Raw genomic sequence first — 24,014 nt, forward strand, 5'->3', positions numbered from 1 at the left:
ATTTTCTATTCTGTCTTGCTTATTTGATAAGCACATTCAAACTGAGCCATGAACAGCCCTCAGAACTAGGTATCAGTGTTGCCTCTTCTTTAATATCACAATGGCTACGAAAAAGACCATCGCCAGATCCTGGAAAACACCGTAACATTGCACTACAGCCACGAAAAACCAAGTTATCCACGTGAGATGGCATACAAACATTTGGCAACCTGAGATTGATAAGTATTTACCTTCTGATTTTGATGCCTGATTGATAAATACCTGTTGATTTTGACGCCTCCATAATCATCCCCATCTGTTTGAATTCCCGGGACCACTGCCAGTGGAATCCTCAGAACCATCTCCAACCCCTTTCCTTTATTTTTTTCAACTTCCCGATAGTTACTGCATACTATCCTGACACTGTTTGGTCCCTATTAACCCGCAAGCTATATCGGGGGTAGACCATTCAACTGCCAGCTCTTTCGCCTCCTTCATTCCTACTGTGTTTAAAATGTTGATGTCATCACCTGCCAGATCCACAGCACATCGTCTTCACAATTTTGTGTAGCAGGAACAAGCGGAACGCTGCACGGTTTTGACAGGTGGTTGTCATGTGATTTGTTGGAAAGGGGCAGCCTATTCACTTTTTCGGGTGACAAGCTTCACGCAATTTTGCACTACAGTCGCGGCAGAATCACCTCGCGTTCGGGGTGCCATTACGTGATAAAGACACCCAAACACGCATTGTGCAGTGATCGCCACATGATTTGGGAACGCAAGCAGAATCGCAGAGATTCTGCCCAAAATTCCAAATCGCAAGATACAGTTGCAAGAAAAAGTATGTGAACCCCTTGGGAGTACGTGGAGTTTTGAATGAATTGGGCATAAAATGTGTTCTGAACGTCATCTAAGTCACAACAATAGAAGAACGCAGTCTGCTGAACATAATACTACACAAACATTAGATGTTGCCATGGTTTTATTGCACATAACATGTAAACATTCACAGTGCAGGGAGGAAAAAGTATGTGAACCCTTGGACTCAATAACTGGTTGACCCTCCTTTGGCAGCAATAACCTCAACCAAACGTTTCCTGTAGTTGCAGATCAGACCTGCACAACGATCTGGAGTCATTTTGGACCACTCCTCTTCACAAAACTGTTTCAGTGTAGCAATATTCTTGGGATGTCTGGTGTGAATCGCTCTCTTAAGGTCATGCCACAGCATTTCAATGGGGTTGAGGTCAGGACTCTGACTGGGCCACTCCAGAAGGCGTATTCTGTGCTGTTGCAGCCATTGTTTTGTTGAATTACTCAGCAACACATCCAATATCATCACACTGATTGGAGTCAAGGTTGGCTCACTCCTGGCTCCAATTAGCTCTGGGAGATGTCATTAAGCTAGGGCCTCACATACTTTTTCCTCCCTGCACTGTGAATGTTTACATGTTATGTACAATTAAACCATGGCAACATCTAATGTTTGTGTAGTATTATGTTCAGCAGACTGTGTTCTTCTATTGTTGTGACTTAGATGATGTTCAGAGCACATTTTATGCCCAATTCATGCAAAACTCCACGTAATCCCAAGGGGTTCACATACTTTTTCTTGCACCTGTACCATATACAGGACACACTAGCCATATACAGGACACACTAGCCATATACAGGACACACTAGCCATATACAGGGTACACTAGCCATATACAGAACACACTAGCCATATACAGGGTACACTAGCCATATACAGGACACACTAGCCATATACAGGGTACACTAGCCATATACAGGACACACTTACCATATACAGGACACACTAGCCATATACAGGGGACACATACTTTTTCTTGCAACTGTATGTGAATGGTAAATAGTTTATTTGGAACAGCTCGGTGCAAACAAACTAATGTTCACTAAAACCTGGAGATGAGTTTTAATGCATTTTCTGCATCAGGCTCCACGCATACGGTTTTTTTTTAATAACGCCGGTAACGTTAGCTGTGTAAAGTCACGTTAAAAACTTAAGTATTTCAGCATTTTTTTTAGCGTTTTTGTATAGGCATTTAGCCGTGTTTTTTAGAGGGTTTTTTTTTTTACTAAAACAAAATTTTTTTTTTTAGTCAAAAAAAGTCCAAAAACACTGGTTTGCCACGTTTTACAGCGTTTGAGCATTTATACAGCTAAAAAAAACCCTCTAGAAACCCGCAAGTTCTGTTTTTTTTTTCCCTCAGCCAATTTGCAGTCTATGTGTGTATGGACACCTAGGATAACATGCTGGGGGGTTTACTGGCTGTAAAAAAAATGTCAAAAGTCAAAAACAACCGCTGTAAAAACGTCCCGTGTGCATGAGGACTTCAGGTAACCTGCTTCCCAATACTTTTCTATGCACACCATTCCTAAACTGTTACCTGTGTCTGTTGTCACCACAGCTGCATCTCACCGATCCGTGGCGCTATCCCGATCTTCCAGGTAATGAAGTCTACGTAGCCATAGGCTCCTGCTGCTGTCAGTCAAATTATTGGGAGGCACACTTTTTTCATGAAAAAAATCACGAGGCACACCACCATTAGAAAATGTTAAAAAAATTTACCTCTGTGCCTATATTGACTATATATAAAGTAATTCTCTTGAATAGGAATCAAAAACAAAGAAATTATTTTATAATTACTTTATTATGAAATAATAAAGTATTTTATAATTGGACCCGGGGGCCGGACCAAGATTAGATGAATGATGTGTATGTGTCATCCATAGTAAGTATAGTAATATTCCCCCATAGTAAGCATAGTAATTAATCCCCCATATAGTAATTCATCCCCCATAGTAATTCATCCCCCATATAGTAATTCATCCCCCATAGTAATTCATCCCCCATAGTAATTAATCCCCCATATAGTAATTCATCCCCCATATAGTAATTCACCCCCCATAGTAATTCACCCCCATAGTAATTCATCCCCCATATAGTAATTCATCCCCCATAGTAATTCATCCCCCATAGTAATTCATCCCCCATATAGTAATTCATCCCCCATAGTAATTAATCCCCCATATAGTAATTCATCCCCCATAGTAATTCATCCCCCATATAGTAATTCATCCCCCATAGTAATTCATCCCCCATAGTAATTCATCCCCCATATAGTAATTCATCCCCCATATAGTAATTCATCCCCCATAGTAATTCATCCCCCATAGTAATTCATCCCCCATATTAATTCATCCCCCATAGTAATTCATCCCCCATATAGTAATTCATCCCCCATATAGTAATTCATCCCCCATATAGTAATTCATCCCCCATATAGTAATTCATCCCCCATAGTAATTCATCCCCCATATTAATTCATCCCCCATATTAAGTCCCCAAGCCCCCCCTGTGTCAATTCACTTACCTTTGCTCCGCGCGTTCCTCTCGCCGTTCCGGTGTAGCATGAAAATCTGTCTCCTATGAGGATCTGTCCCCCTTGACGTATCTGCGCATGTGCCAGTTTCAGGCATTAGCAGCCGATCGGCAATCTCCGGCACATGCGCAGATACGTCGAGGGGGACAGATCATCCTGACGGTATCACGCTCCGCGGGCCGGATTAAAAGGTCCGCCGGGCCGTAGTTTGCCCATTGCTGTTCTAATGATTGGTCTATTTGTGAGCCGAGGCCACATGTTACGGATGAAATCGCAATTTTTCCCACGGCACACCAGACAATATCTCACGGCACACTAGTGTGCCGCGGCACAGTGGTTGAAAAACGCTGTCCTATCCTATACATGTCTACACAATATCAGGACATTTCACCCTGCACCCCTAACAGGCACAGGGTGACTTACACATAAGAGGGATATGGGGAGCTGAGACGGGGGTCTCCCCACCTCTCCAAAGTGAGCTGTGTTCCATGGGCCCCCAACCCAAAGTGACTCCCATCACAAGGACCTCTTACAAAAAGTAAATGAAAAATGAAGAGTTTAGTATGAGTTTATCACTTTAAGGCACTTACAGAAGGTCATATCTGTCTACAGAATAAAATGAAATAACTCCAACATTAGAAATGGAAATGATATACATCATTCTTAAATGCTAAATGGGCACTTTAATTCTACTGCAGAACATCCAATGTACGGCGCCAGCACTGCGCCCGGCTACCATGCACTCTAGCAGGTGCTAAACGCATTTTGGTTCTGCTCAATTACAGCCGCAAGATGATTTATCCACTGGGATGTGTACCAAGCGGAGGGCACACTTTTCTTACTCTCAGCGGCACAGAACAAGCATGCCAAACCCCCGACGGAAATATTGTGTCAGTCCAGGCAATAATGAGGTATAAAACGGGCCGGAGTACCAATGGAACTCTCGCCCAGAGCCGTGTGCTTCCATAGAGGGCGCCAACCCGCTCCTTGACAACTGCTCATCTACGTTCCCTCCTGGCATCTGCTTTCAATAGAACATTTTCCTTTTGTACCAAGAGTCAGGCTGAAAATAATTTCCCTGTCTGAGTGCAGATTGTTCATTTGTGGTTTTTTTTATTCCTACAGAAATGTGAATTTTAATACAACCAGGAGTCAGGCTGATGGTTCCTCTGCGTCCTTATTTTCTCAATTCAAAGGAAACCCCGAAGCCTCAGCCCAGCATGTTGGCTACATGATTAGAACGGTGGCTGTGACTGCCCTCTGTATAGAAGTGGCTTCTCTAAGCTGCACTGTGCATAATATATTGGTGCTCCCATGCGTCTTGCGGTGGGAGGGGTCAAAGCAACGCAGCAAACCGAAAAATGATGAGAAACAGGAAAGCAGTCTAATTGGACCTAATTGGGAAACTGAAGGATCACGGCATTAACACACAGCTAGAAAACAAGGAATAAATTGTGGACAATGCCGGCCACACACTGAAATCAGACAAAAAAGAGAAGGAACAGGACACGACGCCAATCTTTATTCAAGTCGGCCACTGATGGATTGAAATTCAGCCCGAGCAGGATCCAACCAAAATTTGATCCATGTATGGGCAGACTTGGTTGTACTGAAGTTGATCTATCAATTGGCTTCGGTACAATGAGCCTGCCGGGTTTTCTTTTGCGTGATATAGATGGCGGCAGTAATCATTGTATTCTGACTGTGGGGAAACCTCCTGTTGTCAAAATAAGAGGAGAGATTCCCCCATCAACACTGAATGTTGGTTGAAGGAGAGAAAATGACAATGTATGGGCAGCCCAAAGCAGTCCAAACACGGCGCAAATTTCTTTCCTGCAACCATGGGTTTCAAAAAAGAAGAAAGAAAAGTTGCTTAATTCCCCATCAACACAGTGTTGACAGAGGAATCCCTCTCACCGACCCATTGGTGGAAGCCGTCCCACCGGGAAAAACCTATAATAGCCATTAGCAATAATCACATGTAAGATCCAGCTGGCTGGTTGGACCCAATTTGATCAATCAACTTAGTACATTCAGCCTGCCCATACATGGTTCAAACCTTGGCCGGTCCCTGCTGATCCAGCAAAGATTCGAACCATCTATGGCCAGCCTAAGACTTCCTTCACACATGTGGCTGGGGAACAGTGAAACCATGGCCCAGCCACCTAGTATTACTCCCCCCCCCCCCCCGCGGTTGGCCATCTGAACAGGGACATGCATTCGCTCACAACTGTATACATGCCATGGATGCTGTGCTTCATGGCCGTGGCAAAAATTAAACAGCATGTCACTTTCAGTGGGTGTGGCTGGGGGCTGGGACTTAGGAGGATTTATACAAATATCACAATGCCTTGATGGGTGGGAGTTAGTCTGGAGGAGTGGGCATTCCAAGGCAGGCTGTATTTGCATAGGGAACGCCCACATGTGATGCTGAGCCTCTATGATTGAAGGAACTGAAATGCAATGAATGAAAGGGGCGGGGCCAGGGACAGTCAGGCGGGGGAGGAAAGATCTAGATCAGGGGTAGGCAACCTGAGAGCCGCAGGACTGCAACTTCCATCATGCCTCTGCAAGTCATAGCTGTAACTGTCAGTTTTGTAATCTTTGCAATGCCTCATGGGAAATGTAGTTCAACAACAGATAGAGAGCCGCAGGTTGCCTACCCCCTTTTTTTTTTCCTTTAGGTCCGCGAGCGTGCGAAAAAACGAAAAACCCGTAAATGTACAAAAAACGTGCTAGTGTAAAACCAACACAAAAAAGTGCACTTAGGGGTGTGCTTTGTCCACCCCCGAAGGGGTAGGATCTCTACCCTGATCCCCCGGGGCACGAAGCTCCTCACAGGGACAAGGTTCCCGTGTAGTCCTCCTAGCCAAAAGGCCTGGTGGACCCCTTTCCTTGTGGCTAGCCGAGGCCAGCCACCAAGTACTTGGTAAGGGGGCTCTCCCGAAGAGAAAACCCCTAGGGACAGGGGAGGAAGGAACCAAAAGGCCACACATCCTCCCCCTAGACTTCAGGGTAGGCCCGAGGACCCACACCCTACCATCCGTGAGAAAGAAAACACACACATACGTGAAAAGTGACAAACGTGGGAAGAAAAATAAATTAAATAAATAAGTAAAGATAAAAAAGTGGCCGTGAAATTGTGCACTGGATAGGCCCTGAGGCCCGTAGCATAAAAATTGCCCTGGACTTAGCCAAAAGGCCTAGCCTAGCGCAGTGCAGGAAAAGTGTTTAGAGCAGTGACCATGTGCACGTTTCACACATTGGGATCCCACCCCCATGTGTTACTAGGAGCACCCTTGAGACGACCACTCTCAGGGGGCACTGGTCCACGCACTTTCTGCCTCCCCGGCCCCTGGCCAGACAAGGTAGATCCATTCAAACCAGGAGGAACTGGGCCCCTCAGGTTTTCTTTACTCCCGGGCCCCAACAGCCTGTGGGCACCTCAGTTTCCGTTCCAGCCGGTACTAGCCGTCAGGACCCCCATCCTACCAGCAGGTGTACTATACAACGAATCATCCCCGCAAGCAGGAATGGTGGTGGAGCACCCCTACTGGACACTGATAAGAACAGATACTACACTTGATCTTAGCCAAAAGGCCGAGAAGCAAAACAGGTTGCCTACCCCCTTTTTTTTTTTTTTTGAAGTCCGCAAACGTGCAAACTACAACGAAAAAACCCGTAAGTGAATCACAAAAAAAGTGCAAAACACCACACGAAAAAGTGCACTTAGGGGTGTGCTTGTGTCCTACCCCTAAAGGGGCTTGGACCGCTTACCCTGATCCCCCGGGGCACGAAGCTCCTGACGGGGACAAGGTGTCCCAATTGGTCCTCCTGGCCAAAAGGCCTGGTGGACCACCTTTCCTTGTGTCCAGCCGAAGCCAGACACTTAGTACTTGGTCAGGGGACTCCCCCGAAGAAAAGTCCCCTAGGGATCAGGGGAGGAAGGAACCAAAAGGCCACACATCCTCCCCCTAGACTTCAGGGTAGGCCCGAGGACCCACACCCTACCATCCAGTGAAAACACAGGCATAAGCAAAGAAAAAGTGACACACGTGGGAGGTGTTAAATTAAATAAATAAATAGAAAATAAAAAAGTGGTACCGTGCCAAATTGTGCAGAGACCAGGCCCTGAGGCCTGTAGCAAAAATTGCCCTGGACTTAGCCAAAAGGCCTGGTCCTAAGGGCGCTGTGCAAAAAGAGTGTAAAAACAGTGACCTTGTGCCATCTTCACACTGTGGGGTCCCACACCCAGGTGTTACTAGTGGCACCCCTGAGGGCGTCTACTCAGGGGGCACTGAGTTTGCGGACTTTCTGCCTTCCCAGCCCCTGGCCAGACAAGGTAGATCCGTCCAAATCAGGAGGTACTGGGTCCTTCCGGTCTCCTCGGGGGAATTACTCCCGGGCCCCAGCTTAACTCATGGGCGCCACGCTTTCTGTCCCCCCGGTACTAGCCGTCCAGACCCCCATCATACCAGTGAGGGTACTATACAACAGCCATCCCCGCAAAGCTAGAATGGCCGGGAGCACCCCCACTGGACACTGATAAGAACAGATACTACACTTGATCTTAGCCAAAAGGCCGAGAAGCGATTGCCTACCCCTTTTTACTTTTTATTAAGTCCGCAAACATGCAAACTAGAATGAAAAACCCGTAAGTGTTTCACAAAAAAGTGCAAGTGCAAAAACACCACACAAAAAGTGCACTTAGGGGTGTGCTTTGTCCTACCCCCGAAGGGGTAGGACCTCTGCCCTGATCCATCGGGGCACGAAGCTCCTGACAGGGACAAGGTTCCCACCCCTGATCTAGATGATGCTGGATGTCCTCCAGCCAGGAAATGAGGTGGAGCTCTATCTGACTTGCTGCAGCTTCTAATGCACATTATGAGAAGCTCACAGTGTACAGTGACATCAGAGTAAGCCATTTCAGTCCAGGAGAGGAGCCGCTACACCTGTGCAAGACTGAAGGGAAGGGCTGGAGAGCAGATTTACATCTAATATAAGAAGTTGGGATGCCTCCAGCCTGCTCTCAGTCTGACACATAATTACAGTGGATTTCTCTCACTTCTCCACAACATGATAATGAGCCATTCACACCGGGAAACCAGAGAGTATTGATTAAGCCCCGGGGTTAATGAATAGGATGAGACAATCGATGTGATGCTCTGAATGCCATTGAGCTGGTAATCCTATAAAGACGACCATAGACTGCGAAGGAAGAGGATTTGATTCGCTAGGTGGCGCTGACATCAAAACCCAGCAGCTCATAAATCCCTCGCATCAGCGTCTTGTGTGAGTATGGTCTACAAAACATCAACGTCCATCCGTACTACGAGACAGAACACAGTGAAAGGAGGGAAGGGGGCTCAGTGGAGACTTCTGTTTTGGCTAGTAGGGGAGAATAGCAGGAAATTATGTGTGTATTGTAATGAACTGCCTCATTAGGTAACCCATAGTGCTCTGGGGCTTCTTTGTCGCATATTAAAGCCAAAGCCCAAACACATTTTTTCGGGCACAGAACCTCTTACAAGTTTTTTTATTTAAAGAAATGAATACATACATACAATTATCTATATATATACATACATACATACACACATACATACATACACTATATTGCCCGCAGTATTGGTTGGCTGGCCTTTCCACACACAACCAGTAATGGCCCCCCCAGTCTTAGTCCATAGGGTTCAATATTGAGTTGGCCCCGCCCTTTGCAGCTATAACAGCTTCAACTCATCTGGGAAGACCGTCCACAAGGTTTAGGAGGGTGTCTATGGGAAGGTTGGACCATTCTTCCAGAAGCACATTTGTCAGGTCAGGCACGGATGTCGGGGGAGGAGGCCTGGATCGCAGTCTAATTCATGCCAAAGGTGTTCTGTGGGGTTGAGGTCAGGACTCTGTGCAGGCCAGTCAAGTTCCTCCACCCCAAACTGGCTCCTCCATGTCTTTATGGACCTTGCTTTGTACACAGTAATGTTGGAACAGGAAGGGGCCATCCCAAAACTCTTCCCACAAAGTTGGGAGCATGAAATTATCCAAAATGTCGCTTTAAGAGTTTCCTTCACTGGAACTAGGGGGCCAAGCCCAACCCCAGAAACACAACCCCACACCATAATCCCCTCTCCACCAAACTTTACACTTGGCACAACGCAGTCAGGCAAGTACCATTCTCCTGGCAACCGCCAAACCCAGACACATCTATCGGATTGCCAGACAGAGAAGCGTGATTGGTCACTCCAGAGAACACATCTCCTCTGCTCTAGAGTCCAGTGGCGGTGTGCTTTACACCACGGCGTCCGATGCTTTGTATTGCACTTGGTGATGGAAGGCTTGGATGCAGCTGCTCAGCCATGGAAACCCATTCCATGGAGCTCTCTACGCACTGTTGTTGGGCTCATCTGAAGGCCACACCAAGTTTGGAGGTCTTTAACTATTGACTCTGCAGACAGTTGGTGACTTCTGCGCACTGTGCGCTTCAGCATGCACTGACCCCGCCCTGTCATGTGACGTGGCCTACCACTTGGTGGCTGAGTGGCTGTTGTTCCCAGTTGCTTCCACTTTCTTAAAATCCCACTAACAGTTGAGCGTGGAATATTTAGTAGCCAGGAAATGTCACGGATGGACTTATTGCCCAGGTGGCCACCTATCACGGGACCACGCTTGGAGTCACTGAGCTCCTGAGAGCGACCCATTCTTTCACCAATGTTTGTAGAAGCCGTCTGCATGCCTAGGGGCTTGATTGTATACACCTGTGTCCATGGAGGGGATTGGAACATCTAAGTCACATGATTTGGAGGGCTGGCCCAATACTTTTGGCAATATAGTGTATCTACACATATGGTGGAATTGTCCCGTATAAACATATATATATATATGAAAAAAAAAAAAAAAAAAAAATAAATATATATATATATATATATATATATATATATATATATTGATTGGTAAGCTGAACTATATGATATTTTTTGTTTGGTTTTGGGTTTAATACCACTTTATTAGAGCACAAACCATCAATATTTTAAGTAGAATTGCAGCCATAGGACAATCCAGAGATTTGCCCATGCAGTCATTTTTTTCTCTTTAGATGTCCTCTAGCATTATTTGACCAACTTCCACTGAGCCCAGGTCACCATGGACCCGCCCCCCCCCCCCAGCCTGTGACAGGACAGCTAATAGAGAAGTAGCACAGCAATGAGGTCATCCCTGTCACTCCCCTACTCCTCCTATCAGCAAGCATCTTGTAAGCACATTAACCGATTGGCTCCTTGTGCTGCCTCTCCCTACCCCACTGTGAGCTCTGCTGATTGGCTCCTTGTGCTGCTTCTTCTCACACCCAACCCTGCTGATTCCAGGTCACTTTCAGTTACTTGCACTGCTTGTATTTTAAAAATATATCTCATGATGCATCAGCTTTCAGTAATATGGTCATAGGACAGCCCCGTCTCCAGTTTTCTTTCTCATCACGAGCGAGGGGATTGCCAGCATGCCGCACTACACACACATTCTCTGCACTCAGACGTTGATGAGGTGATAATAGCGCAGGATGATCATGTGATCAGCGATCTGTTAGTGAGAAGTGTCTGTGTGTGTCCAGCAACGTATTATAGATCTCCGGTCTAATAGCTTAGGAATACCCATCCTCAGATGTGAATGCAGCCTTACAACCATTTTAAAGTGGAGCTTCACTCTCTCAAACCATTGACTATATTGAATCCTTATGCTGCTAGTATTAGTACATAGATAGGAAAGAATAACCTATTTGTTTTTTTTTTTACATTTCTTTAATGTCTTCAGGAGGGGAGGGGGGATTTTCTCATCTAAGCACACCCTCTAAGGGCAGATGAATTCCATCAGCTAAGGGCAGATGAATTCCAGGAAGTAATTGCTTACATGAATCATTTGCCCTTACTAAAGATGGCCATGGCCAGAAATGCTAGGGAGTGTGATTTCTCTTAGAAAGCGCTGAAGAAGGGGGTTCGTCTCCCGAAACGCGTCAGTTTATCCCTAATTAGGGCACAGCATTGTATGGACTGTCATTGCGGACCACTTATTCTGCTTTTATTCTCCTTTGGTTTGTGAGTATATATCTATTTGATTTCATAATAAACATGTGGTGTACCACGGTAATGCACGATGAGAGTGCGCCCTTGTTTTGTTCATCAGTATCCAGATTTCCCGATCTTTGAAGGGCTGCACCTCCCCGTTTGGCATTCTGAATTCCCTCTAGTCTGCATGAAGATTTGAGCGCTGGTTTCGTTTGTTTTTGAATTCCTCCTGCCTGTATGCTTGAGCTAAGGGCAGAGGGACTCCAGGAAGTGATTGCTTACATGAATCATCTGCCCTTACTCAAGATGGCCATGGCCAGAAATGCTAGGGGGTGTTTTTCTAAGTGATTTCTCAGCAAAATAAATCATGGAGGGATGGGTGGTTGGGGTTATGGCCAGAAATGCTAGGGGGGGGGGGGGGTATTTCAAAGTGAATCCTCTGCAAAATAAAACATGGAGGCATGTATGGATGGGGGAGTTTGCTTTGAATATGAACAATGAATAGTGTTTTTGGTTTGCGGTGCTCAGATACACGTACTGTATGTGATCTTGACGGTCACACAACACTGTGCATCATCTTCTCTCTCCGCGTTCTACAGAGTGATGATTCACCGCTTGGTCTGCGCAGCAACGCCGAGCCCGTCGTTGGCAAGGAAGCTATTCATCTCAGGCTGTCTATTAACTCCAGGATTTGCACGCACCGTGGCATTTAGAGGCTTCTCTAATCAGCAATAACAATAATATATTTTCCCGATGGTGTCACGGGGTAATCTGTGTGGAGTTTCGTGCCGTGATGGATGTGTGGTGGTGTCTGCGTGCTATGGGAATGTTTGGATGTATGGCACACATGTGTTGTGTAATGTAAGCGAAGCGTGTGTTGGGTTTTTGTATACTGCAGATGTTACCAGGTGATTGATGCACGGCGTGCACGTGAGCTCAGAGCGTGGAGACATAGGTGGGAATAATAAACGGCAGAACATCTGCGAAGGATGCAGGAAACCTGAATCAGGGAGTTCAGGTAGGAGAGAGAGATACTGATAACATGTGTCAAGTGCGTCTGAAAGGTTTACAAAGGAAAAACGTCTTCATGTAACCTTCCTAAGCAGCAGTTTTCTCCAAGATAGTTTTCACTTAAAGCTGAACTTCAGGATGGGCAATGATGGCCTAAATCCATTCATCATGCGTCGTCTTCCGGAATCTCGGTGAGCTTTGTGTATTTCTTCCAGATCTGTGTAGTCATCCAGTGTGAGACTTCCTGGAATAAAGACCGCTCACTGCTGCTCTCTCTGCTTGTGCAGGGTGACTGGTCTCGTCTCCACCCCCTCCTGTAGTTTTCTGCAGGCAGCCTGTAGTGGGTGGAGCCTGCCGGGCCCCTCCCACAGCTTTACTCTCTCTCTCTCCTTGTGCAGGGTGACTGGTCTTGCCTCCGCCCCTCCTGTTGTTTTCTGTAGTAAGTCTGTAGTGGGAGGAGCCTGTTAAGCCCCCCTTCACAGCTCTGCTCTGCCCCGCTTGTGTAGGGTTACTGGTCTTGTCTCCACCTCCTTTAGTTTTCTGCAGGAAGCTTTGTAGTGGGTGGAGCCTGCTGGGCCCCTCCCACAGCTCTACTTTCTCTCCTTGTGCAGGGTGACTAGTCTTCTCTCTGCCCCTCCTGTAGTTTTCTGCAGAAAGTCTGTAGTAGGAGGAGCCTGTTATGCCCCTCCCACAGCTCTGCTCTCTCCCCCTTTGTGCAGGGTGACTGGTCTTGTCTCAGTCCTCTCCTGTAGTTTTCTGCAAGCAGCCTGTAGTGGGTGGAGCCTTATGGGCCTCTCCCACAGCTCTACACTCTGTCCTTTTGCAGGGCGACTAGTCTTGTCTCCGCCCCTCCTGTAGTTTTCTGCAGGAAGTCTGTAGTAAGAGGAGCCTGTTATGCCGCTCCCACAGCTCTGCTCTCTGCCCCCTTGTGCAGGGTGACTGGTCTTTTCTCCGCCTCCTCCTGTAGTTTTCTGCAGGCAGCCTGTAGTGGGTGGAGCCTGCTGGGCCCCTCCCACAGCTCTACACTCTGTCCTTTTGCAGGGCGACTAGTCTTGTCTCCGCCCCTCCTGTAGTTTTCTGCAGGAAGTCTGTAGTAAGAGGAGCCTGTTATGCCGCTCCCACAGCTCTGCTCTCTGCCCCCTTGTGCAGGGGGACTGGTCTTTTCTCCGCCTCCTCCTGTAGTTTTCTGCAGGCAGCCTGTAGTGGGTGGAGCCTGCTGGGCCCCTCCCACAGCTCTACGCACTCTCTCTCCTTGTGCAGGGTGACTAGTCTTCTCTCTGCCCCTCCTGTAGTTTTCTGCAGGAAGTCTGTAGCAGGAGGAGCCTGTTATGCCCCTCCCACAGCTCTGCTCTCTCCCCCTTGGTGCAGGGTGACTGGTCTTGTCTCAGCCCCCTCCTGTAGTTTTCTGCAAGCAGCCTGTGGTGGGTGGAGCCTGCTGGGCCCCTCCCACAGCTCTACACTCTGTCCTTGTGCAGGGTGACTAGTCTTGTCTCCGCCCCTCCTGTAGTTTTCTGCAGGAAGTCTGTAGTAAGAGGAGCCGGTTATGCCGCTCCCACAGCTCTGCTCTCTGCCCCCTTGTGCAGGGTGACTGGTCTTGTCTCAGCCTCCTCCTGTAGTTTTCTGCAGGCAGCCTGTAGTGGTTGGAGCCTGCTGGGCCCCTCCCACAGCTCTACTCTCCCCTTGTGCAGGGCGACTAGTCTTGTCTCCGCCCCCTCCAGTAGTTTTCTGCAGGCAGCCTATAGGTGGTGGAGCCTCCTGGGTTCTTCTCACGGCTTTCCTCTTGGCATAGGATATGTACAACACAGTGATGATTTCAATCTTACTTTTTATATGGTAATACCTTTTCACACAAGGTGGATTTACAAAGGGGAGAGAAAAACAGGCGCTATCTAGGTGTAGTAATTAAAAACCAGTTTAATAAAAACAATATCACTCACATACCTAGAGTTATCTTCAGTAACAAGAGGATGGTCATCAGTAAAGGTCCCAGACCGCAATGGTGGTGGCTGTGAACCGGATTGCAGGCTGTTCTGGAGGCTTTGATCTCCAATCCCAGAGGGCACCATTTTTGGAGAAACGCGTTGGGCGTAGCTTTCTATGACGTCACCACATTCTGGCCGGTGGTCTGACACCGCAGGAATTTTAAATGTGTATACTGCCTTGTATGCACCTTATCTACGTAAGTGCAATACTTTAATAAATCCTTTGCTGGCTTATCGGGACGCACTATGAAGTTTTCTTCTTCTGTTCTAAACCTTTCTGTTTTAAGCTGTTTGACGTAATGAATTTGTCGAAGTGAACCTGCAGTTGTCCATTAATCTCCTTGAGACAGCTAACTAGGGTGTCAGTGTTGGATCTAAACACCATCTGCTCGTTTGATCTCTTGATTGGAAATCAATGTGTCTGGTAAGAGGCTGATTTTTCTGTTGTGTCAAGCACTTGTGGACACCTATACACTTTCTGTTGGAGGCTTATTCAGCACACAACACTGTTATTGGATTTGGAACTTTTAATCATTTATTACATGAATGTGGACTTTTAGCACTTTAAATAATATATATATTTTTTGTTATTATTTAGGGGAATTAATTTGCTTGGTTTTTGTCTATGATCATTTAATGTACAACGCACTCACTTTTTATATGTTCTGGAGGCTCCCAGGGTTTCCTGGTCGGCGTGGAACGCAGCTGGAGGCGGAAGTGACCGGAACTGACAATTAAAGATGGCTATGAGTTGTGGAGTATGCGCTCCTTCTTCAGGCCTGACCTTTCCTGATGACCATCCTCTTGTTACCAATACCCAAGATAACTCCACCTTTGTAAGTGATATTGTTTTTGTTCATTATATTTGTTTTTTTAATTACTACACCTAGATGGTGCTGGTTTTTCTCTCTTCTTTGATTTCCTGACAAAGTCATCTCACAACAAGCTGCCTCATAGTGGACATCTAGAGACCCTACAAGGTCATGGACTGCATCGTCTTTTGAAAAATCTTTGATTTTTGTCACCTAGTAGCTCTCAATTGTTTCTGTTTTGTTATTTATGTTAAGGTGGATTTACATCCTTTGTGCCCATTAAAGAGGAACTTCGTTCTCGCTCCCCACCCAAAAAAAAGAAAAACCAATATTACTGATCCCTGTTTAAAATATAGAAAAATTCACTAGGCAATGGCATCCAGTGTTGCCTTGGTTGAAACAATGGTTTTCTCTTCACCCCACCCCCTTCTCTAGCACCACCATCTTTACTGGTGATTCTGGGCGCAGACACAGGATCTTTGCCAGTACTCTGCGTATGTGCAACATCTTGGATGCTACGTCACACATCTCAGGAGGCAGTTTGCGAGATATTGTGCATGTGTAGACACATCTCTGCCAGAGACCCGTGGTGTGTCTATGCATGTGGGTGGGCTGTGATGTCATCCTGACCTAGCCCAGGAATTAGGGGCTAAAAAACAATAAAGAAAAAAGTTTTTAATTTTTAAATACGTTTTTAGCTAATGTGAAAAAGGGAGGGAGGAGGAGGAGCACACTTATAGGGCAACCCAGTGAATTAGTGCCCAAAAATGTGGCTCAAGAACATGGCAGAAAAAAAAGCCTGTGCGCTCGGACGCACCTCCTGGTGTGAAGGAGTCCTTAATGGTCATGTACAGAATTCAGCTCATTACATGCTGAATGTGTCAGACTTTTGTGAATTGGTGCTTATTGTGGGTCCCCAATGGTGGGGAGGCAGGAAGCCTCTTCTCACACCTCGTCCTCTATGACAGATCAGAAGAATTAGTTTTTTTTTTTTGGATGAGCATCATCAAATTATCAGTAATGAAAGAGGATGTATATTAAAATGACACATCCGTCAAATATCACATATCCGAAAATGAGTTTTGAATAACAGCCAGCTGATACAGAGATGATGTGCTTCTCCTCGCAGACCATCTGCTGCCCAACTGCCAGTTGTTGACAAAACCGAGGAACTACAAAACAGCCAATTTTGTGCTTCCTCAGGAAGTGGGAAAAGCTGCCAGAGGACGGGAAGGTGGGGAGGGGGGTGTATTGATTTTTTTGGCACTAAAATTTAACTGCAGCAGACATCTGGTCTCATTCAACACATCTCCTTTCCCCAGTCTGATGTGCCCTCCTAGCCCGGTCCACTTCTGGAATCATCTGAGCCTTATTGAAATTGCTTGATAGTCTTGCAAAATGCAACTCATTGCAGTCTAAGGAAAAATTTTGATAAAACTTTTTTTTTATTCCTGAACAACTGTAAATACTGAGTCATAAGAGTGTTTATGAGCTTTTTGGGCATCCTATTTCAAAAGCATGCACATTAATATGGAGCAAGGCCCCCTTTATGGCTGTAAAAGCCTGCACTCTTCTGGGAAGGATTTCCACAAGACTTTGGAATGAGTCAAGGCTTTGTGAGGGTTATTCAAGTTCTTCCACACCAGACTAGTCATAACAAAGTCTTTATGGCTTCGGCTGGCTTTGTGAGGACCACCTAAGTTCATGCAAACAAAACTGGTTAAGCCATGTCTTTATGGACCTGACTTTCTGAGGGTCACCTATGCTCCTCCACACCAAACTGGTCAAACCATGTATTTGTGGAGCTGGCTTTGTGAGGGTCACCTATGTTCCTGCACTCCAAACTGGTCAAACTATGTCTTTGTGGAGCTGGCTTTGTGAGGGTCATCTATGTTCCTGCACACCAAACTGGTCAAATAATGTATTTGTGGAGCTGGCTTTGTGAGGGTCATCTATGTTCCTTCACACCAAACTGGTCAAACTATGTCTTTGTGGAGCTGGATTTGTGAGGGTCACCTATGTTCCTCCACACCAAAATGGTAAAACCATGCCTATGTGGAGCTGGCTTTATAAGGGTCACTTATGTTTCTCCACACCAAACTGGTTAAGCCATGTCTTTATGGAGCTAGCTTTGTCAGGATCATCTACAGTATGTTTCTTCACACCAAACAGGTCAAACCATGTATTTGTGGAGCTGGCTTTGTGAGGGTCACCTATGTTCCTTCATACCAAACTGGTCAAACTATGTCTTTGTGGAGCTGGATTTGTAAGGGTCACCTATGTTCCTCCACACCAAACTGGTTAAGCCATGTCTTTATGGAGCTAGCTGTGTCAGGATCATCTACAGTATGTTTCTTCACACCAAACAGGTCAAACCATGTATTTGTGGAGAAGGCTTCGTGAGGGTCACCTATGTTCTTCCACACCAAACTGGTCAAATCATGTCTATGTGGAGCTGGCTTTGTGAGGGTCACCTATGCTCCTCCACACCAAACTGGTAAAACCATGTCTATGTGGAGCTGGCTTTGTGAGAGTTCGCTATGTTCCTCCACACCAAACTGGTCAAACCATGTCTTTATGGAGCTGACTGTGAGGGTCACCTATGTTCCTCCACACCAAATTGGTCAAGTCATGTCTTTATGGAGCTGGCTTTGTACACAAGGACACAGAAAAAAAGCCTTCATAAAAATGTTACCGCAATGTTGGAAGTGCACAATTGTCTGCAATGTGTTTGTATGATGGAGGATTAAACAGTCCCCTATACTGAAAACACCTTTCCCCATTCATTTAAAATATGTACCAACAAAGATTTGATATGATTGGCAGGAGTCCACAAGCTTTTGGTAATGTAGTTTATAATTACAAACAATACACAGAAACAATGTTTTATGAAAGTAAAACACACAGATAAGATTGTCTACAATAGTTACATCTCCTTTACATGTGAGCCTACAGTTCCTGTTGTTAAAGTGATTTTAAACCTTTAATTTAATTTTTAAATAAACATATCATACTTACCTGTGCTGTGTAATGGTTTTGCACCGATCCTCCTCTTTTGTGGTCCCCCACTGGTGCTCCTGGCTCATCACCTCTGCCAAGTGCACCCCTAGCAAGGAGCTTGCTAGGGGGGTACTCCAGCAGGTTGCTCCCAAGCCCTGTTGCCTGCATCCATAGACAGACAGTATCAGGACTAAAGCTACCCTTTGATGGATTGAAATTCACCCAGTTCAGTAGGGACTGACCAATTTTGATCCATATAAGGCCCGTCCTGTTTGAGAGCAGTCAATCTACTAGTCAACCTGCTGGAAAACTTTAGCGCTAAAATAAATATAAAAATCAATATAAGTGACAAAGATGCATAAAAGATGAATCTCTCAATAAAACTACTGGTAATAATGCAATGTCAAGATTGTTTAAAGTACTCATAGACTTAAAGGTATATCATTAGAATGAATATTATAAATGATAAATGTCCAGTATAGGTGCAGGTGCACAACAATTAATCCAGGTAGGTGACTCTTATTATCCCAGTGGAAAAAAGGTAATCCAGTGATGTGCAGAGTATAGTAAAAATGGGCACTCACCAGATGCGCATTGTTCTTAAAAATGCGCATCTGGTGAGTGTGCATTTTTACTATACTATAAGAAAAATGCGCATCTGGTGAGTGCCCATTTTTACTATACTCTGCACATCACTGGATTAACTGTTTTCCACTGGGATAATAAGAGTCACCAACCTGGATTAATTGTTGTGCACCTGCACCTATACTGGACATTTATCATTTATAATATTCATTCTAATGATATACCTTTAAGTCTATGAGTACTTTAAACAATCTTGACATACGCATTACCACCAGTAGTTTTATTGAGAGATTCATTTTTTATGCATCTTTAGCCCTTATATTGATTTTTATATTTATTTTAGCGCTGCATTTTTCTTTTATTTGTCTTTAGAAGGTTTACGGTTTCCTTTTTAGTGTATCAGCTGCTTTTATTTATAAGCGCTCGCTAAGTCTCATTGTTTATATGCCGGAAAACTTTAGTTTGATCAGTGTCGTAGCTCTGATCAGCGTATTCTGACAATGAAGGAGTCCAGCTTACTCCTCCACTATCAGAATAGCGGAAAAAAACCTGAGCCCTGTGTAGACATCTTAAGTTTCTCCATTTCGTACTCATCCTCCAGTTGACGTGAGACACAAACGAGAAGCCTTTCCAAGAACCCAGACTACCACCGGAACAAAATACAAGGACAGGCAAAGACTGGCAGCGATAGGCAGGACTCTCTGCAGAGAAAACATCTTCTGTTGATCCAGACTGAGCTGATCTTCAATTTAATGAACTAAAATTAAATTACATTTTCCTCATGCCGCCCTTCCACATAAACTGGGTTTATTTTATGCAGCGCTTTCATAAAAGATAGCATCTTTCCCCAGCGTGAGACTTGGGATCCGAACCCAGGAGATGTGATGTCAGCACCTAATTTACCTGTCAGGTTCAATCTGAGAACTTCGGAGATAAGAGCTGCAGTGGAAAAAAACTCTTCATAATACATGTACAGTATTAAACATTAAGAGGAACGTATAGGCCTTTTTTTGTGATCCCTGTTGGGGGAGGTGCCATTTTAAAGTGGCATTTGCAATAAGCGCAGCACACCCCATAACATGCAGAACATCCTGGGCCACCCTGTAATGCAATTACTGACAAAGCTAAGGCTGGCCATAGACGGGCCGTTTATCGGCTGAATTGTCGGCCGATAAATGAAAAATCGGTCGATGCTGCCACCAATGCTTATGAAAAACGGCCGTTTTTAGTGAATTTTCCAGCATGACCGATAAAAAGAAACGAGAAGATCTGGGAAAAATGGCTGACGGCATTGCCCCACTAACTGTGTGAATATCGGCCGATTTTTCGTTCGGACGAAAATTCGGCCGATAACCTACCCGTCTATGGCCTGCATAAGGGAGGGAGGAGGTTGGGAAGATATTTGGGGTGGGGTGGGTGGGGGTGATGGGTTGTTAACGTCAAACTCCAAGCAAATAGCTAAACACACAGATGAAATACATATATAGGAGCTGTTTTGCCTGCCATAGGATTTGTATTTCTGCCCATCCAGCTCTGAGATTTACACAGTTCTGCCACACAGCACAGTCCTGTTTGGCAGGAGACCTGATTTTCCTCTGTTGCAGTTCAGTAATACTTGCAGGCAGGGCTGTGGATAAGGGGGTACCACCGGTCCTCCTGTATGGGGCCCAAGCCAGCAGGGGGGCCCAGGCAGCTGGATAAATCAGATGTGCGCAGGGAGGGTGATCAGTACGTCAGGGGTGCAATTACTGAAACGGATCCCCTGAATCGATCTCTGCTGCAGCAGCTGAAAGCTGGCTTCTTCACCTCTCTTTCCAGCTTGTAGCTGCTGCAGAAGGAGCCATACAGTGGATCTGCTCCAGTAACTGCTTCCCCTCCCCCCACGCCGCACTGATCAGCACTCCCTGTGTACTATACGTTTCACCCTGCTGCCCAGATCCCACTGTGTACCCCCCTACCCCCGCAGTGGTGCCGGCTTCCCTCCTCTCTTTCCCACCGGAAGCTACAAGTACACAATAGGATCCTTCAGGAAGGACAGTGGGAAAAGGGTATGGTAAATATGTCACATTTATCTGCCGGCTCCTTTCCTGAACGAACACAATGAGTGATTGGTACTGATTAAGCAGTGTTTCCATTCACAACTGAAGCATAGTAAACTGTGCTTATTTGGTGGGCCCCGTCATGTTGGCTGTATGGGGCCCCATGGTTTCTAACGGCAGCCCTGCTTACAGGTGTTGTTCCTCCCCCTAGCCTGTGAATGGACAGTGAAACGAGAAGCAGCAGTTTGAGGGAACTTACCAACCTGACACTCTACTCTTTCTATCAGCAAACTCTTTGTTAGCACACAAGCACTGCAGCAGCTGACTGCCTCCTTATGCTGCTTCCCCCTCTGTAAGTCTAAGTACTGCTGTAAGATTGCAAGAAGATGATACCGAGACAAATTTAGGTTCTTACATTGCTTCAAAAAAATAAAAAAATAATAAATAAAATAATGAATACAGAGCTGCATTAATTTGCATATTTTATATCTGCTTGGAGTTAATCTTTACTTGCTAATTCTTAAAGCAGAGCTCCACCCAAAAGGGGAAATTCCTCTTTAAGGACTGCTCCCCCGCTCCCCATTAAGGATTGGCACCTTTGGGGGCGTTTACCCGAATTTGACGCTCCCACTTCAGGTCCGATCGCCTAGGCAATCAGAAGCGAAAGGTGTCCTCCCTCCCTGTAGTCTTTTGGGACACGTGACAGGTCCCAGAAGACTACAGGACCATTCATGAAGTGCTGTGCTACTCACGCATGCGCAGTGGGTATCCGGCTGTGAAGCCGCAAGCTGCACACCCGGGTGCCCACACTGAAGGTGCCGGCCTCCTGGAATACAGGAAGGCCGGTGAAATGGGCTGCGGGGGACACACCACGGGACCGAGGGACAGGTAAGTGGCTGTTTTTTACAGTTTGTGTAGCTGCTGACTTATTTTTTGACAGGGTGAGTGGAACTCCGCTTTAAGAGAACAGGACTAGAGGAACAAAGGCGAGGGGGTTGACCTAAAGTAAACTGTTAAGTTTAGGTTTGCTCTAAAGCCCACCTCCAAGAAGAGGAAAAAAAAAAAGTCATGCTAGCTCAGCAAGTTAGCTCAGCACGGCCCGGCGGACCTTTTAATCCGGCCCGCGGATGTGGCTGTCAGGATGTGTGTAGGCGGGGCAGCGTGACGAACGTGAGGGCTCCTCTCACAGTCCGCCCTGAAGACCGGAACGGCGCGGGAACACAGCGAGAGGAACGCGCGGAGCAAAGGTAAGTGAATTGACACAGGGGGGACTTGGGGACTTAATATGGGGGATGAATAAATATGGGGAATGAATTACTATATGGGGGATGGATTACTATGGGGGATGAATTACTATATGGGGGATGAATTACTATATGGGGGATGGATTACTATATGGGGGATGAATTACTATATGGGGGATGAATTACTATGGGGGATGAATTACTATATGGGGGATTAATTACTATGGGGGATGAATTACTATGGGGGATGAATTACTATATGGGGGATGAATTACTATATGGGGGATGAATTACTATATGGGGGATGGATTACTATATGGGGGATGAATTACTATGGGGGATGAATTACTATATGGGGGATTAATTACTATGGGGGAATATTACTATACTTACTATGGATGACGCATACACATCATTCATCTACTCTTGGTCCGGCCCCCGGGTCCAATATATGAACCCATTGCGGCCCTCAAGTCAAAAAGTTTGCCCACCCCTGTGCTAGCTGTAGGGGCTCATTATGTCTTGGGGACAGTTGAAGACGCTCCACCCAATGCTCTGATTTGTGGGTGGAGCCTCGTTGTCATTATGCACCATAATGGGGTATAAAAGCTGTATGGTACTCAGAGGAGGCTGGAGTGTGACCGGAGCAGGTTGAAGCTTAGGGACCGGTCAGAGCACTGGGAGGAGCCTACTGGAGCGAGGAGCAAGGTAAGTATGTACACCTTAATCCTCTGCCCCAAGACTAAGCAAGCATTCAACCCTGGAAGTGCACGGGAAGCCTGCTGCAAAGGTGTTTTTTTTTTATTATTACTTCCTGGAGTTGGGCTTTAAAGAGTATCAGACGAAACGTCCTGAAGATTACATGAGATTAAGCCCCCCAATCTACCACTAGTGGCGGCTTCCTGCCTCTCAGCAAGATTTATACTTGGAGCTTCCCATCTGTCAGGAGCAATTATCTTCCAAGAGGTTCCAAGAAGCTGTTCTATCACCCAAAACTTTCATAGCCTGGAGGCTCAAGTAAGGTTACAATGTCTGATGGAAAAGATCAGAGCGCTTGAAATTTACACCAAAATGGACTGTATTTCATCATGTATGTATTTATATCTTAACGTCATTTTTCTAGTGGCAATTCAGTGTAATTACAACTTGTTTGTTAATGGTATAATCCAGCTTCCCTGTATGTTGGGGATAGATAGTTTAGCCCACAGATAGACCATTACTTTCTGCTTCATGTTCCCTCAATAAGCAGCCAGCCTCCATAGCAGGCATTAGGCATAGAAGATTGTCTCTTTACACTTCAAGGAGTGGTGAACATCACCATGTACTGAATTTTAAGAAGCAAAACTACATTGGATTAAACCCCCATGTGATATTGGAGAGTTAAGCTGCTTGTGTAGGGTGCTTATTCAGCAGGTGACCATACTGGCCGGACAGACCGAGGTCAAAAGGAGGTGCGTCACTGCGTAAAGAGGTGCCTGAAACACAACAATTGTTGACATTTCACTGTATGAACATCTAAGACACTGAGGATCCTACCTGACCCTGGAGTCAGGAGACAGCTGGAAGATGGGGGAGCCGGAGCGAACTACAGGCGTACTGCTCCTTCTATGGAAGGATTCCTCCATGTTCTCGTACAACAAGTCATTGGCTGTTCCTGCTTCTTCATCTGTTCTGGTTTCTTCTTTATTCGGCTCATCTAGAAAAAACAGTGCGCCAGTCAAACCATTAATGAAGATTCAAAACTAAACTCCAAGCAAACAACTAAACACACCAATGTAAATATTATATATATATATATATATACACACACACACTATATATATCAAATCTGTTTTTAACTCTCACTCCTTCCAGTCCTCATATGGATGACACCACTTTACAGTTTAAAGCCTAATGACAAAATC

General features: G+C 45.8%; 1 long non-coding RNA gene and 2 pseudogenes across 1 annotated transcript in view; all 3 read right to left on the minus strand.

The window, feature by feature from the left end:
* Positions 1 to 23,802, minus strand: part of LOC149443926 (uncharacterized) — a 171,506-nt gene extending 147,704 nt beyond the window's left edge. The window contains exon 1 of the long non-coding RNA XR_016306585.1: positions 23,647 to 23,802. This is a non-coding gene — a long non-coding RNA (uncharacterized LOC149443926). The remainder of the gene's footprint in view (positions 1 to 23,646) is intronic.
* On the minus strand, positions 6,880 to 6,998 carry LOC149443928 (U2 spliceosomal RNA; annotated as a pseudogene).
* On the minus strand, positions 7,838 to 7,980 carry LOC149443929 (U2 spliceosomal RNA; annotated as a pseudogene).
* Positions 23,803 to 24,014: the final 212 nt, after the last annotated feature.

This window comes from Staurois parvus, unplaced genomic scaffold, assembly GCF_062004578.1.
Source record: "Staurois parvus isolate SC_StPar_1 unplaced genomic scaffold, SC_StPar_1.0 ptg000824l, whole genome shotgun sequence".
In the NCBI taxonomy this organism is placed as follows: domain Eukaryota; kingdom Metazoa; phylum Chordata; class Amphibia; order Anura; family Ranidae; genus Staurois; species Staurois parvus.